Source organism: Salmo salar, chromosome ssa25, assembly GCF_905237065.1.
Source record: "Salmo salar chromosome ssa25, Ssal_v3.1, whole genome shotgun sequence".
In the NCBI taxonomy this organism is placed as follows: domain Eukaryota; kingdom Metazoa; phylum Chordata; class Actinopteri; order Salmoniformes; family Salmonidae; genus Salmo; species Salmo salar.
The window spans coordinates 22,926,614-22,941,987 of NC_059466.1; the positions used below are offsets into that span (position 1 = coordinate 22,926,614).

The 15,374-nt window shown below is 42.1% G+C and overlaps 1 protein-coding gene across 1 annotated transcript in view; it reads left to right on the top strand.

The window, feature by feature from the left end:
• The first annotated feature begins 2,331 nt into the window (after positions 1-2,331).
• The window catches only part of LOC106586423 (uncharacterized), a 77,256-nt gene continuing 64,213 nt past the window's right edge, over positions 2,332-15,374 (top strand). Inside the window, exon 1 of the mRNA XM_014173658.2 lies at positions 2,332-2,625. The gene's annotated coding sequence lies outside the window, so the exon portion shown is untranslated. The remainder of the gene's footprint in view (positions 2,626-15,374) is intronic.

Genomic DNA, 15,374 nt, shown 5'->3' on the forward strand with positions numbered 1-15,374 from the left:
ACAAAGCGAGGTCCATACAGAAATGCTTTGTTGAGATAAGTGTGGAAGAACTTGACTGGTCTGCACAGAGCCCTCACCTCAACCCCATCGAACCCCTTTGGAATGAATTGGAACGCTGACTGAGAGCCAGGCCTAATTGCCTAACATCAGTGCCCAACCTTACTAATGCTCTTGTGGCTGAAAGGAAGCAAGTCCCCGCAGCAATGTTCCAACATCTATTGGAAAGCTTTTGCAGAGGCTGTTATAGCAGCAAAGGGGGGACCAACTCCATATTAATGCCCATGATTTTGGAATGAGATGTTAAACGAGCAGGTGTCCAACATACTTTTGGTCATGTTGTGTGTATGACAACATCACACAGAACAGAGTGTGATGGAGAGGAGTCGTCGATGGCCTGCTCCAAAGTAGCGATGGGCCTATAATAAGTAGACAAACAAACACAGCCAAACACTTAAAGGCCCAATTCAGACGTTTTTATATCAATATCAAATAATTTCTAGGTAACAATTAAGTAGGCTACGTCAATGTAATAGATTTCCATTAAAATGGGCAAAATAGCTGTTTAGCAAAAAACTCTAACTGAAAACTAGATGTTATTGGCAGAGAGGTTTGGAACTCTCTTTGTTATTAGTCTGTTAACCAATTTACCGCATGGTGATGCCATGGAAAGCCAAAACTATTCAAACTTTCTGATTAGAAGGTACTGTGTAGATTGTATTTTCAACCAGCAACTAACACTGCACAATGTTTTTCCTACTTTTACAGTGTTAGTTTCATCAGCTGTTGTAATATGAAATAAAACACAGAAAACAATAATGTTTTTGACTGCACTGGGCTTTTAACCATTTTCAACTCCTAGAGCTTTTAATGTTATTAAAGACAACATACAGCATATAGCCCAGTATTTCATAATACAGAACAGCATTGTTAAAAATAATTGTGATTCTTATGACAATGAGAGAGAGATATACAGTAGCCTAGTAGGCCAATACTTTGAACAGGTGGTCTAAGTAATTAATTAGTTACAGTCATTTGCTACTATGACGATGGAATAGCTGAGCCTACGGGGCCGGGCTCTAACCCCAAAGCCTTGTGGTAATAATAAGCTCTTTTCCTTTCCTAAACTGCTAATGAATCCTAATCCTTTAATGCCTGCTGTGTCTGTACTTTTGCTGTCTGCACAAGCCATAGCCTATGTACCCCATTTAAACAGTAGGCTAGCTAGAGGATCAATTGTAGAGAAAGAGAATGTGAAGATTATGCTAGTCAAGACCACATTCATATGACAACATTGGTCACTGTAACTGTATATGCCCGAATCACCTCAAAGAGCTGAAAAGGTTGAAGTGCCAATCCCATCAGCTTCATCTGGACCCTGTTGTTGGAGAATGACGTCAAGTGTGGTGTGTCACTGTAAATGACAACCAGGTAGAGCGGGAGGGAGGGAGGGAGGGAGGGAGGGAGGGAGGGAGGGAGGGAGGGAGGGAGGGAGGGAGGGAGAGAGAGAGAGACAGGGAGGTAGAGAGACAGAGGGAGGGAGGGAGGGAATGAGAGACAATTGGCAATATAATGAAAGAGAAAGGATGAGGTGAGGTAGAAGGGTAAAAGGCCTATAGAGATATAATGATAGGGTAGAGTGGAGAACACTGAAACATAAATGAAAGGGGAGGGAAAGAGATTCTTTGCTAATTTATGGTGGAAATGTGTACAGTGCAGTACTTTTTGTAGACCCAACCAAAAACTTGGCATAGGCCTACTGCATCTTTACCATAGTAGTGTATGGTATCCATGACGAAAGCCCCATCCATGTGAAAGGAAAGCAGTCGGGGTTCTGTCAACATGAATGGAAGGAAACAAAGGCAATCCTATGGTGATATCAGTTGCCAGGTATTGCCCTTGAACTATCCTAGCAGCAATGTTGAACTTTCCCTAATGATATTGGTGGTCCACAAAGGAGGATCCTCCATGTGCAGTAAGTTAATAGCCAGGCAGGAAGAGAGAGAATACCCCTGCCCCTTTTTTCACCATAGGATCCAGTGTCAGGCTGTGTAACAGGATATTACAGGCTGAGTGGCTGACTTTACAACTAAGATATGTCCATTCATGACCAGGTTTCATCTACTATTAAGAGCTGAATGGAGCATAACCTGCTTATAGGCATGGTGACAATAGTGTCAGTGTGATAAATTAAACAAAGCAACAACACAATGTAACAGTGTGATATACAGTATAACACATTTTTAATTGCCACTGGACATGATCTTAAATGTGTTGGATTTTTGTGTAGCCTATGCAAAATCCCCCCCTCCCCTCCGTCCTGTTTCCAAGGAGACTTCGTTTGTAAAGCGTGCTGTATTACAGCGTTATATATTGGGGACACGAGTGTTCCCCCAAATGCTCGCGCAACAAAGATACAAATATACCTATTATATCTCGTGAATTTGAAGAAGAAAAAAATAGAGCGTTAAAACGTCAGCAAATCGATGAAAGCCAAAGCGCAGACAAGCGAGTTTTGCTGCACGTGACACTGTTGGTCCGGGATTCGGATCATTTGGAATGGAAATCTGCTCGTGATGCGATTCTCTGAGGAAGTGCTACTTTGAAAAGTAGCCTACTACTATACATGTAAGTAGGCCTATCAAATAAACATACTTCTTCGACTGTAGCAATTTTGAAAGATAATGTCCCATGCTGATTACAGTAGCGGTTTTCTGTTGAGGGATACGGAACAAAGCGAGCTGTGATTGTAGCAAATGTCGAAGTAAACGATAGGCTTTATATTATATTGTTTTGTGACTGAATGTGTCACCTATTTGGGATGATTGCATTATATTATTATTCTATTGTTGGGAGGGCAACAATTATACAGCCGTTATGCATGCTCTGTACAGTAGAGTAGCCTCACCTTTCCACTCATTAGTGCTCATTCCGAAAAAGGTGACAACAGGAACAGTTTGCCTTTGTCCATGCCAAGATGAGAGTATATATTGGGCTGCTAACCAGTAGCTCTGTCTTGAATATTTTTATCAGATGAGTATAATTTGACTGGGGAGCTGTAGAATCATTTTATAGGCTACTTTAATCGGTCTGTGTGGTCTCCGTGTTGTGTCTACGACCTATCTATCTCGCACACCCTATCTAGGTGAGGGAGAAGTAAGAGCTGCAGGAAAGGTCATAATCAAAGCAACTTATGCCGCCTGCGTGCCTGTAAATAACTTAACCGCATTACCTGAATAAAAGGTGTCAGGGATGGAAACACTGAGCTGTAATCTCACCTGGGGAGTTCTGCTTTAGAGCAGGCTGCAGTCTGTCATCAATGGTACCAGGGCCGGTGTTGTGCCGAAAATCTCCCCCCTGCCAGAACCCCCCCCCCTCTAATTTCCTTCATTTTGTGGCTGGAGTCAAATACTTTCTGTGTCACACATCAGAGTCAAATACTTTCTATAGAACAAACTTCACGTCAGGATAGGCAACCGAAATTAATAATGTATGTGTGTTATATTAAACATAGAGGAGGGAGTTTTCGGCACAACACCGGCTCTAGCTTTTTGGGGGCTCATTCACGATTGAGTGATGATGGCCTATTTTGAAATTCGGTATGCCTAACTTGGGGTTGAGGGTATTACAAATAAAACATTTTCTTGCGACAATATGTGTGGACATAGGCAGCCGTTGCAATTGAAGGATGCATTTTATGCATATTCTACTGAATGAAAATATAAACGCAGCATGTAATGTGTTAGTCCCATTTTTCATGAGATGAAATAAAAGCTCCCAGAAATGTACCATCTGCACAAAACGCTTATTTCTCTCAAATTTTGTACACAAATGAATTTACATCCCTGTTATGAGCATTTCTATTTTGCCAAGATAATCCATCCACCTGACAGGTGTGGCATATAAAGAAGCTGATTAAACAGCATGATCATTACAGAGGTACACCTTGTGCTGGGGACAATAAAAGGCCACTCTAAAATGTGCAGTTTTGTCACACAACACAATGCCACAGATGTTTCAAGTTTTGAGGGAGAGTGCAATTGGCATGCTGACTGCAGGAATGTAACCAGAGCTGTTGCCAGATAAATGAATGTTCCTTTCTCTACCATAAGCCACCTCCAATGTCGTTTTAGAGAATTTGGCAGTACGTCCAACCGGCCTCACAACCGCAGGCCACATGTAACCACACCAGCCCAGGACCTCCACATCCAGCTTCTTCACCTTCTTCGTCTAAGACCAGCCACTCGTACAGCTGATGAAACTGATGAGTGTTTCTGTCTTAAACTCATTCTGACTGGCTGTGCCCGGCTCCCCAGTGGGTGGTCCTGACCCCCAAGTGCCATCCCAGGCCCACCCATGGCTGCTCCCCTGCCAATTCATGTGAAATCCATAGATTAGGGCCTAATCAAACAGGTAACAAGTGGAGTCGCAATTCAACGGCTCAGACATGAGACGTATGTGGCAGGGTCAACAGACAATCACGGATTACAAAGGGAAAACCAGCCAAGTCGCGGACACCGGCGTCTTGCTCCCAGACAAGCTAAACACCTTCTTTGTTCACTTTGAGGATAACACAGTGTCTTCGATGTGGCTCGCTCCCAAGGACTGTGAACGCTCGTTCTCCGTGGCCGACGTGAGTAAAACATTTAAGTGTGTTAACCCTCACAAGGCTGCCGGCCCAGACGGCATCCCTAGCCGCGTCCTCAGAGCATGCGCAGACCAGCTGGCTGGAGTGTTTACAGACATATTCAATCTCTCCCAACCCAGTCTGCTGTCCCCACTTGCTTTAAGATGTCCACCATTGTTCCTGTACTCAAGAAAGAAAAGGTAACTGAACTTAATGACTATCGCCCCGTAGCATTTATTTCTGTCATCATGAAGTGCTTTAAGAGGCTAGTTAAGGATAATATCACCTTAACCTTACCTGACACACTAGATCCACTTCAATTTGCTTACCGCCCCAATAGATCCACAGACCATGCAATCGCCATTGCACTGCACATTGCGCTATCCCACCTGGACAAGAGGAATACCTATGTAAGAATGCTGTTCATTGATTATAGCTCAGCCTTCAACACCATAGTACCCTCCAAGCTCATCATCAAGCTCGGAGCCCTGGGTCTGAACCCCGCCGTGTGCAATTGGGTCCTGGGCTTCCTGATGCGCCACCCCCAGGTGGTGAAGGTAGGAAACAACACTTCCACTTCACTGATCCTCAACACAAATGCCCATCAAGGGTGTGTACTCAGACCCTCCTGTACTCCCTGTTCACCCATGACTGTGTGGCCACACACGCCTGATTACCAACAATGACGAGACAGCCTACAGGGAGGAGCTGAGGGCCCTGGCGGAGTGGTGCCAGGAAAATAACCTCAGGAGGCTGAAGAAATTTGGCTTGGCCCCTAAGACCCTCAAAAACTTTCACAGATGCACAATTGAGAGTATCCTGTCTGGCTGTATCACAACCTGGTATGGCAACTCCCCCAGGCCGCAACCGCAGGGCTCTCCAGAGGGTGGTGTGGTCTGCCGAATGCATTAACGGGGGCACACTGCCTGCCCTCGATGATACCTACATTATCCGATGTCACATGAGGACATCAATCACCTGAGCCACGGCCTGTTGACCCCGATATCATTCAGAAGACGAGGTCAGTACAGGTGCATCAAAGCTGGGATCGAGAGACTGAAAAACAGCTTCTATCTCAAGGCCATCAGACTTTTAAATAGCCATCACTAGCCGGCCATCACTAGCCGGTTAGAAGCTGCTGCCCTATATACATAGACATGGAATCACTGGTCACTTTAATAATGTTTACATACTGCTTTACTCATTTCATATGTATATACTGTATTCTATTCTACTGTATTTTAGTCAATGCCACTCTGACATTGCTCATCCTAATATTTATATATTTCTTTATTCCATTATTTTACTTTTAGATTTATGTGTATTGTTGTGACTACTGCAATGTTGGAGCTAGGAACACAAGCATTTCGCTATACCCGCAATAACATCTGCTAAATATGTGTATGTGACCAATACAATTGTATTTAATTTCCTTATATGAACTGTAACTCATAAAAATTGTTGCATGTTGCGTTCATATTTTTGTTCAGTATATATTGATATTCAATAGGCTACGTCAGTCGGTACAAACTTTGATAGAGAAATTATGACATAAAAAAAAAAAAATTGGGGTGGGGGTGCTCTACACCTAAACAAATAGCACTACACCACTCCTCAGGGGCAAAACATTTTAGTGGTCACCCCCCTCTCCTGCAGTTCTACAAATTTTGTCATTGGGCAGAGAGAAAAAAATAGCAGTTTTACAGCAAATTTTCTACAATTCTACCCATTTTTCCATGGGGTGGAGATCAGTTTTAAAGTTAATTTCCTCCAATTCTTTACATTTTGCCATGACTTATGCCATGTTTATGATATCTAAGTGAGAGACAAAAAAAATCAATGGCGCCCCCTGGAGGTCAGGGCCCCTGGATATGCGCCCTGCGTGCCAGGTTGGTATTCGGTCACTTACCAATCTAAAATAGTTTATCTGACATGAATAATTGAGTGAATGTCAGTTACTGACATGTCAAGAGAAAAATTGCTGATGCAGAACCAAGCGGCCTGAGGCCCTAAGCGTCCGCTTATGTTGCTTATGCCTAGAGCGGCCCTGAGTGGTGCTAAGGCTTAGAATCACATGTAGGACTAAAGCCAAGTATCATGATTTTGGTAGAGCAGGAGGAGCAGGTGCACTCCAGCCTTTAGGGAGCAGCATGGGTAAATGATGACTAAGCTCCTGGCGTTTCACTGGTTTGATAGGGCCCAAGAGCGGTAGAGGTTTTATAGAGCCAGATGTGCCTTTTTAAAGTTGCAATATGTAACTTTTTGGGCGATCCGAACAAAATCACATAGAAATGTCATTTATAGATCTGTCATTCCTTATTAAAAGCAAGTCTAAGAAGTGGTAGATCTGTTGTATGTGCACTATTTTGTCATCAAACTTTTTCATCAAAGTCTGGCATTCTCTGGATGAAATCATGCTGGATTGACAGCATGGCCAATGTATTCAGATGCTTTAAATCCTTAAACCCAGACTTGGACCACACACCCTCTCCACCAAATAGCAGGCAAGGGAAGCAAAATAGAGATTGCTTTGCAATGCTCGCAGTTAGCTACTGATTCCTTCCAAACCACTCATTTTTGAATTTGCGATTTGCCAGTAGATTATCGATGTGATTCATGATGATGACTGCTTGTCTAGCTAGCTAGCTTGCTAGCTAAGATATTGAAAGTATGATGTTGACAAGAGCTACGGTAGATAAAACGTGATTTGACATCATTTTATCTGTGGCCAATGACCTTGAGCCTTCTTGGATGGGCACTTTTACTGTAAATCTATAGCAGCAGCCAAGGGGGCTTGAACTGCCTAGCTTGTAGATTCTGCGGTAACATAGTGTCCCCATGAATGGCAGAACACTGAGCCAATCACGGCACAACTAGAGAAGATTTCCAACTCCTACGCTCTGTTCTATCGCTGGCTGCCCCTTCATCACAGAAAGTACTGAGCTAGACTGAAAGACCTGCATTTTGGAGCTTCCTTCCTCAAGAAAGAGACCATGTTTGTATGCGGCTTTATTAACTCAAGGATACATTTTTACATTGTTTGCAAATTGATATGTGACACGAATTAATGCCATAATGTAAAAAATATATATTTATAGTACCAGTCAAAGGTTTGGACACACCTACTCATTCAAGGGTTTTCCTTTACTTGAACTATTTTCTACATAGTAGAATAATGGTGAAGACATCAAAACTATGAAATAACACATATGGAATCATGTAGTAACCAAAAAAGTGTTAAACAAATCAAAATATACTTTATAGTTGAGATTCTTCAAAGTAGGCTTCCTTTGCCTTGATGACAGTGAGCTTTGCACACTCTTGGCATTCTCTCAATCAGCTTCATTATGTAGTCACCTCGGATGCATTCAATTAACAGGTGTGCCTTGTTAAAAGTACATTTGTGGAATTTCTTTCCTTAATGTGTTTCATCCAATCAGTTGTGTTGTGACAAGGTAGTGGTGGTATACAGAAGATAGACCTATTTGGTAAAATACCAAGTCCATATTATGGCAAGAACACCTCAAATAAGCAAAGAGAAACAACAGTCCATCATTACTTTAAGACATGAAGGTCAGTCAATCCGGAAAATTTCAAAAACTTTGAAGGTTTCTTCAAGTGCAGTCGCAAAAACCATCAAGAGCTATGATGAATCTGTGGCTATGAGTACCACCACAGGAAAGGAAACCCCAGAGTTACCTCTGCTGCAGAGGACATGTTCATTAGAGTTACCAGCCCAAATAAATGCTTTACAGAGTTCAAGTAACAGACACATCTCAACATCAACTGTTCAGAGGAGACTGTGAATCAGGCCTTCATGGTCGAATTGCTGCAAAGAAACCACTACTAAAGGACACCAATAATAAGAAGAGACTTGCTTGGGCCAAATAACATGAGCAATGGACATTAGACTGGTGGAAATCTGTCCTTTGGTCTGATGAGTCCAAATTTGAGATTTTTGGTTCCAACCGCTGTGTCTTTGTAAGACGCAGAGTAGGTGAACGAATGATCTCCGCATGTGTGGTTCCCACCGTGAAGCATGGAGGAAGAGGTGTGTTGGTGCTTTGCTGGTGACACTGTCAGTGATTTATTTAGAATTCAATGCACACTTAACCAGGATGGCTACCACATCATTCTGCAGTGATACGCCATCCCATCTGGTTTGCGCTTAGTGGGACTATCCTTTGTTTCTCAATAGGACAATGACCCAACACACCTCCAGGCTGTGTAAGGGCTATTTGACCAAGGATAGTGATGGAGTGCTGCATCAGATGACCTGGCCTCCACAATCACCTGACCTCAACCCAAATGAGATGGTTTGGGATGAGTTTGGGATGAGTTGGACCACAGAGTGAAGGAAAAGCAGCCAACAAGTGCTCAGCATATTTGGGAACTCCTTCAAGACTGTTGAAAAAGCATTCCAGGTGAAGCTGGTTGAGACAATGCCAAGAGTGTGCAAAGCTGTCATCAAATGGCAAAGGGTGGATACTTTGAAGAATCTAAAAATTAAAATGTATTTTGATTTGTTTAACACTTTTTTGGTTACTACATGATTCCGTATGTGTTATTTCATAGAAAATAGTAAAAATAAAGAAAATCCCTTGAATGAGTAGGTATGTCCAAATGTTTGGCTGGTACTGTATATATACCATTGAAGTCTATATACAGTATAGACTTAGCCAAATACATTTAAACTCAGTTTTTCACAATTCCTGACATTTAATCCTAGTAAATATTCACTGTCTTAGGTCAGTTAGGATCACCACTTTATTTTAAGAATGTGAAATGTCAGAATAATAGTTGAGAGAATGGTTTATTTCAGCTTTTATTTCTTTCATCACATTCCCAGTGGGTCAGAAGTTTACATACACTCAATTGCATTGCCTTTAAATTGTTTAACTTGGGTCAAATGTTTTGGTTAGCCTTCCACAAGCTTCCCATAAGTTGGGTGAAATTTGGCCCATTCCTCCTGACAGAGCTGGTGTAACGGAGTCAGGTTTGTAGGCCTCCTTGCTCGCACATGCTCTTTCAGTTCTGCCCACCAATTTTCTATGGGATTAAGGTCAGGGCTTTGTGATGGCTACTCCAATACCTTGACTTTGTTGTCCTTAAACCATTTTGCCACAACTTTGGAAGTATGCTTGGGGTCATTGTCCATTTGGAAGACCCATTTGCGACCAAGCTTTAACTTTCTGACTGATGTCTTGAGATGTTGCTTCAATATATCCACATCATTTTCCTCCCTCATGATGCCATCTATTTTGTGAAGTGCACCAGTCCCTCCTGCAGCAAAGCACCCCCACAACATGATACTGCCACTTCCGTGCTTCATGGTTGGGATGGTGTTCTTCGGCTTGCAAGCCTCCCCCTTTTTCCTCCTAACATAACGATGGTCATTATGGCCAAACTGTTCTATTTTTGTTTCATCAGACCAGAGGACATTTCTCCAAAAAGTATGATCTTTGTCCCAATGTGCAGTTGCAAACCATAGTCTGGCTTTTTTATGGTGGTTTTGGAGCAGTGGCTTCTTCCTTGCTGAGCGGCCTTTCAGGTTATGTCGATATAGGACTCGTTTTACTGTGGATATAGATACTTTTGTACCTGTTTCCTCCAGCATCTTCACAAGGTCCTTTGCTGTTGTTCTGGGATTGATTTGCACTTTTCGCACCAAAGTACGTTCATCTCTCGGAGACAGAACACGGCTCCTTCCTGATCGGTATGACGGCTGCGTAGTCCCATGGTGTTTATACTTGCATACCATTGTTTGTACAGATGAACGTGGTACCTTCAGGCGTTTGTAAATTACTCCCAAGGATGAACCAGACTTGTGGAGGTCTACAATTTTTTTTCTGAGGTCTTGGCTGATTTCTTTTCATTTTCCCATGATGTCAAGCAAGGAGGCACTGATTGTGAAGGTAGGCCTTGAAATACATCCATAGGTACACCTCCAATTGACTCAAGTGATGTCAATTAGCCTATCAGAAACTTCTAAAGCCACAACATTATTTTCTGGAATATTCCAAGCTGTTTAAAGGCACTGTCAACTGTCAACACTGGAATTGTGATACAGTGAATTATAAGTGAAATAATCTGTCTGTAAACAATTGTTGGAAAAATTCCTTGTGTCATGCACAAAGTAGATGTCCTAACCGACTTGCCAAAACTATAGTTTGTTAACAAGAAATTTGTGGGGTGGATGAAAAACGAGTTTTAATGACTTCAACCTAAGTGTATGTAAACTTCCAAGTTCAACTGTATATATGATTCTTTTTGCTAAACAGAGCCTGCCCTGAATGACGGGTCACCACTGCATATAGCCTATAGTCAGTCCCAGGTGACTCACTAGTCACAACACTTGATGGGACGGACATCTTAGTGTATCATCGGTAATTTATGCTGTATAGATGAGGTAGGTGGCCGGTAGCCTAGTGGTTAGAGCATTGGGCCACTAACCGAAAGTTCGCTGGTTTGATTACCTGAGCTGACAAGGTGAAAATCTATGGATGTGCCCTTGAGCAAGGCATTTAACCATCATTTGCTCCAGAGGTGCCAGATTACTATGGCTGAGCCTGTAAAACAACACATTTCCCTGAAGCTCACCGGTGTATGTGACAGTAAAAAACATCTATGTGAAGACCATATCTCTTCCGTGTGTGATGGAAGGATTGCAGAGGAAGTCATGCAAGGGCACTCTCATTCCATGCTTCCATGATTTTCTTTGCACAACTGGTTTTATATAGGATTTCCCCTGGTTCATGTGATTATAGAACTCACTCTGCACTACTAAAGCATGAAACACACCGAGAATATCACTGCCGATAGACTGCCAATAGGTAATTATCATAGTGAGAGGCCGTTCCTTCTCTTGCTAAAACAAAAGCGGTACCTGCTACGTGCCGACCCGGTAGTGACGAACCTAACATTTCTACTTGTAGAATCACAATGCTCGTTAGTGGCCAACAACTTCACTTTGAGCAAATCAGAGAGCACGAACACCCACTTGGGGGAGCCAACAGGAGAGACAACAAAAAGGAAAAAAGAGGGCATTTTCTCTGTACATCCACGGATGAGCCAATAACACTTCATATGCAATGTTGGCTATGGGATGGTAGCTAGCTAAATGCATAGATGCAACACATACAAAACTAAATACTTCCTCCAAGCTAGCTAACCACTGCAGCTAGTATTGATATTATGATTAAATCACAATGGATTAGCTAGTTTCCATGAAACAGCTGCCTGTGTTAGCCTCTGAGTTAGTGCAGAGTCCTTAGCTAGCTAGCTAACGTAAACTCAACCCATTCCGTACAAATGTGCACAACCGCGACATTCAAACAAGGCTGCAAAGAAAACTAATGGGACTGTAGCGACTGTGTTGACTTCAAAATCTGAGGTGTGACAAGCGTTGATCGACATGGTAATGGCTCTATAGTATAGAGAGAAAAGTAGAAAAAATTGACCCTCCGTTACATCGTGACGTGTCATGCCGTAACGTACAGCACGCATAAAGCAACTATTTTTGTCTTACAATCTCTCTCCACCTGGCGTAGCACTTCTCTCATCATTTAAAAACAAGAAATGGACAGTGACAGGGGTAAGGGGGATACCTAGTCATTTTTCGCGTCATCACTGCAAGCGATCATGACTCTCAAAGCCGCTGTTTACTTCTGAAGGTCACTTTAGCACCGCCCTAAAAACCTGATTCAAATTCGACACAAACCTTCAAATAGGTATGTAATGACACATTATATAAACTCTTTATAGTGTTTTATTTACATTTTAGAGGCGATAAGTTGGACCGATCGAATGAAAAAAAGCTGTTTCCCCGCACGACATCTCTCCTTCTCACTATCACGCATTAGTTTCGCTTCTCCACCCGCCATTTTTAAAAAGACCCGACGGAGCTCATTGCCTTTTTGAATCATGCAGAAACGGGCAGCGTGGAGGTCTTGTAATAGATTCTGTTGGAAAGGGGAGAAATTGTGCTTTACAATGGTATTGACATTACAGTTGATCTGGAAGTATTACGTTTTTTGGGTGCTAAAATAAGGTCAATTGTACGGACCAAGGCGATGTACAAAAGTGAGTGAGTTTATGTTAGCTATCTATGTTGTGCTAAAATTAGCTAGCTAGTATGGGATTATGGAGCATGAATTAAATTGTTTCTTCGTCATCTTGCTAGGTAGTTATCTAGCTGTGGCCATCTGGCTAGTATCAACAAGGGGTTTCTACAAAATAGTAACATTAGCGCAGCTAGCTAGCTAACATTAGAATCTAGACACACACAGACATGCATTGCCAAACAACAGTACTGCCACCTTCTGGTTTGGAGTATTTTATCAAGGCTGAGTGGCTGACTACTTCAAGGTCTTTGCTGTGTGAACATAAAAGAGATTGACTGGCAGGCAAACTTTTGAAAATCCTACTGGTGTGTCTGAGCTTTAAGACACAAGCTTGACATTGAACAACAAGAGTGATCATAGCCTTAACAGGTGGATTATTCACGCTGTGCCTCAGAGCTTAACAGGGATTTAATCAAGCGATGTGCTGTGGACAAAGGTCAGCAAATGTTGCTGTGGGTTCCTACACTACAGTATGTCTCTAGCTGGCCACACACTCTCTCTCACACACACACACACACAAAAAAAGAGTCAATAGCACTAGATGTAATTAGACAGACAGGCAGTTTAGTCAGGCTGAAGCAGCAGATATCCCTGGCAGGCAGGTAGGTGAGGGGTCTTATGCTGATGTACACTTGAGACAGCCATCCTAATGCCTATTGCTGATGCCTACTTGAGACCGTCATCGTACCGTAATGCAATCTATTTTCATTTGGAGCATGTTGGCATTACTTTTCTCCTCTGAGTGTAATTGTGTTCATTCCATTAAGCTATTGGCTGAGATCAGGACTTTTAGGTCCAATGACTTCCAAATAGTTAAGTAAAAGCCATTAGAGAACAGTCATTAGGTGATTACGGTAATAACTCATATTCTACTTTTGCGTAGTATGCCAATCAAGATGCAGTTACACCCCCATATTCACTGCATAACTGAGCAGACTCATGTACTGCAGTTTACCGTAAGGTTTGAGGCTCCTTAATCTGTGTCCTTCTCAAAATGCTTAGGTTAAGCCTATTTACTGTAGCAAACACAGCTTGTGTTGCTGAGTGGATCTCTAACATACTGGTCTTTGGATTTCGGTATGAGTCATCAATTGGCTTCTTATTTGCACACTCTCCACTGCTGCTGTCCAACATATTTGTGACAGACAGGAGATATTATATTTTCATACTTGGATGAAAATCATAGGGCGCCATAAATATTGCTTCATGTGTATCTTATTTGGAGATTGTCTGTGTCCCTCCTTCCCAGTGCAGCAGCTCAGGTAGCTCTGACTGGACTGATGGAAGGGAGGGTCTACCGTGTACCCCCCTGCGCCTTGAAAGCACTGACATCAAATCAGTTGCTTGGCACTTGCCCTTGATCAGAGGAATGCTGCCTTTCAAGAGCACCATTATCTCTCTAATGTAAAAAGAATGTGGAAAATGACAAACTGATTAAATAACTCAATCTCCACTATCTAACTCCCTCGATATGGCTACCTCATGGTGTGAATTTGGAATAAGTGGGACACTTTTTGCATTTCTGTCTTCTGTAACCTGTTTTGACATTTATCCAACATATTAGCCCAACACATGATACATTTCTGAAATCCTCAAGATGTTTCCTAATCACAAAAAAGAACAACAAAAATGTTGATATCATATTCACAGGAGGCATGACACACCTATTTGTCAAAACCATATTTTCAGTTTGCATTTGGTAGACTGGGACAGTAGGTTAGATAAATTGGGACACCATTATTAAAGTCCTAATTCTACCCCAGTGACAATTCCATTTTGTGTGATTAGGAAACATCTTAGGATTTCAGAAATTGACTAATATGCTGGATAGATCCCTGGAGAGGTTACAGAAGACGGAAATGCAAAAAATGCTACAATGAAAAATGTAAAGGATTTAGGACTAGAATAACTAGAGCCCTGCCTAACCTATGTACTGTACAGGTGGTCGCTAATGTAAACTGGATCTCTTTCCTCCATTGGAAAAGCCTATATAAGACTGTCCCACTTTACCTACTCCATGCCTTCCTACTTTAGCTAGCAATGGTTGGTAAAGCGAGACAACAATGTTTTTTATTTATTACAAAATGTAAACATAATATTGGCAACTTATATGTATTTTAATGCACCAGTACATAGTATGCACATTTACATCACAATAGGGCACAGTGTATTATTTATGAAAGTTTTATAACTTTAACATCAAAACAGAAAAAAGTTATGTCACTGATCTTACCGTGTGCTTTGTGGGGTGAGCTTCCTGTTTGAAGCTTGCTCTGCCCCCCTCTATGATGTAACATCAATGAAGTGATGTGATTTTGATCATGTGGTTTCTCTGCAAGGGCTTAGTAACAATAGTTTTGATTTTCTCTTGTCAAACCAAGATAAAAACGTGTCAGGATTAAGCTGTCCCAGTTTATATGATGTCCCACTCTTTCCAAATTCACTATTGCTATAATTTATTGGTTACAGGTCAAGGTTCTAATGGAAAAACAGAACAATACAATGGAAATTTGATAGTGTCAGCCAGGTAAATAACGACTGCAGAAAGCCTGTTCATTTTAGAGGGCACCCCCACCCCCTGTCCCCCCTCCACCACAGTAACCTCTTCCCCAGGGACCTAGGAGCAA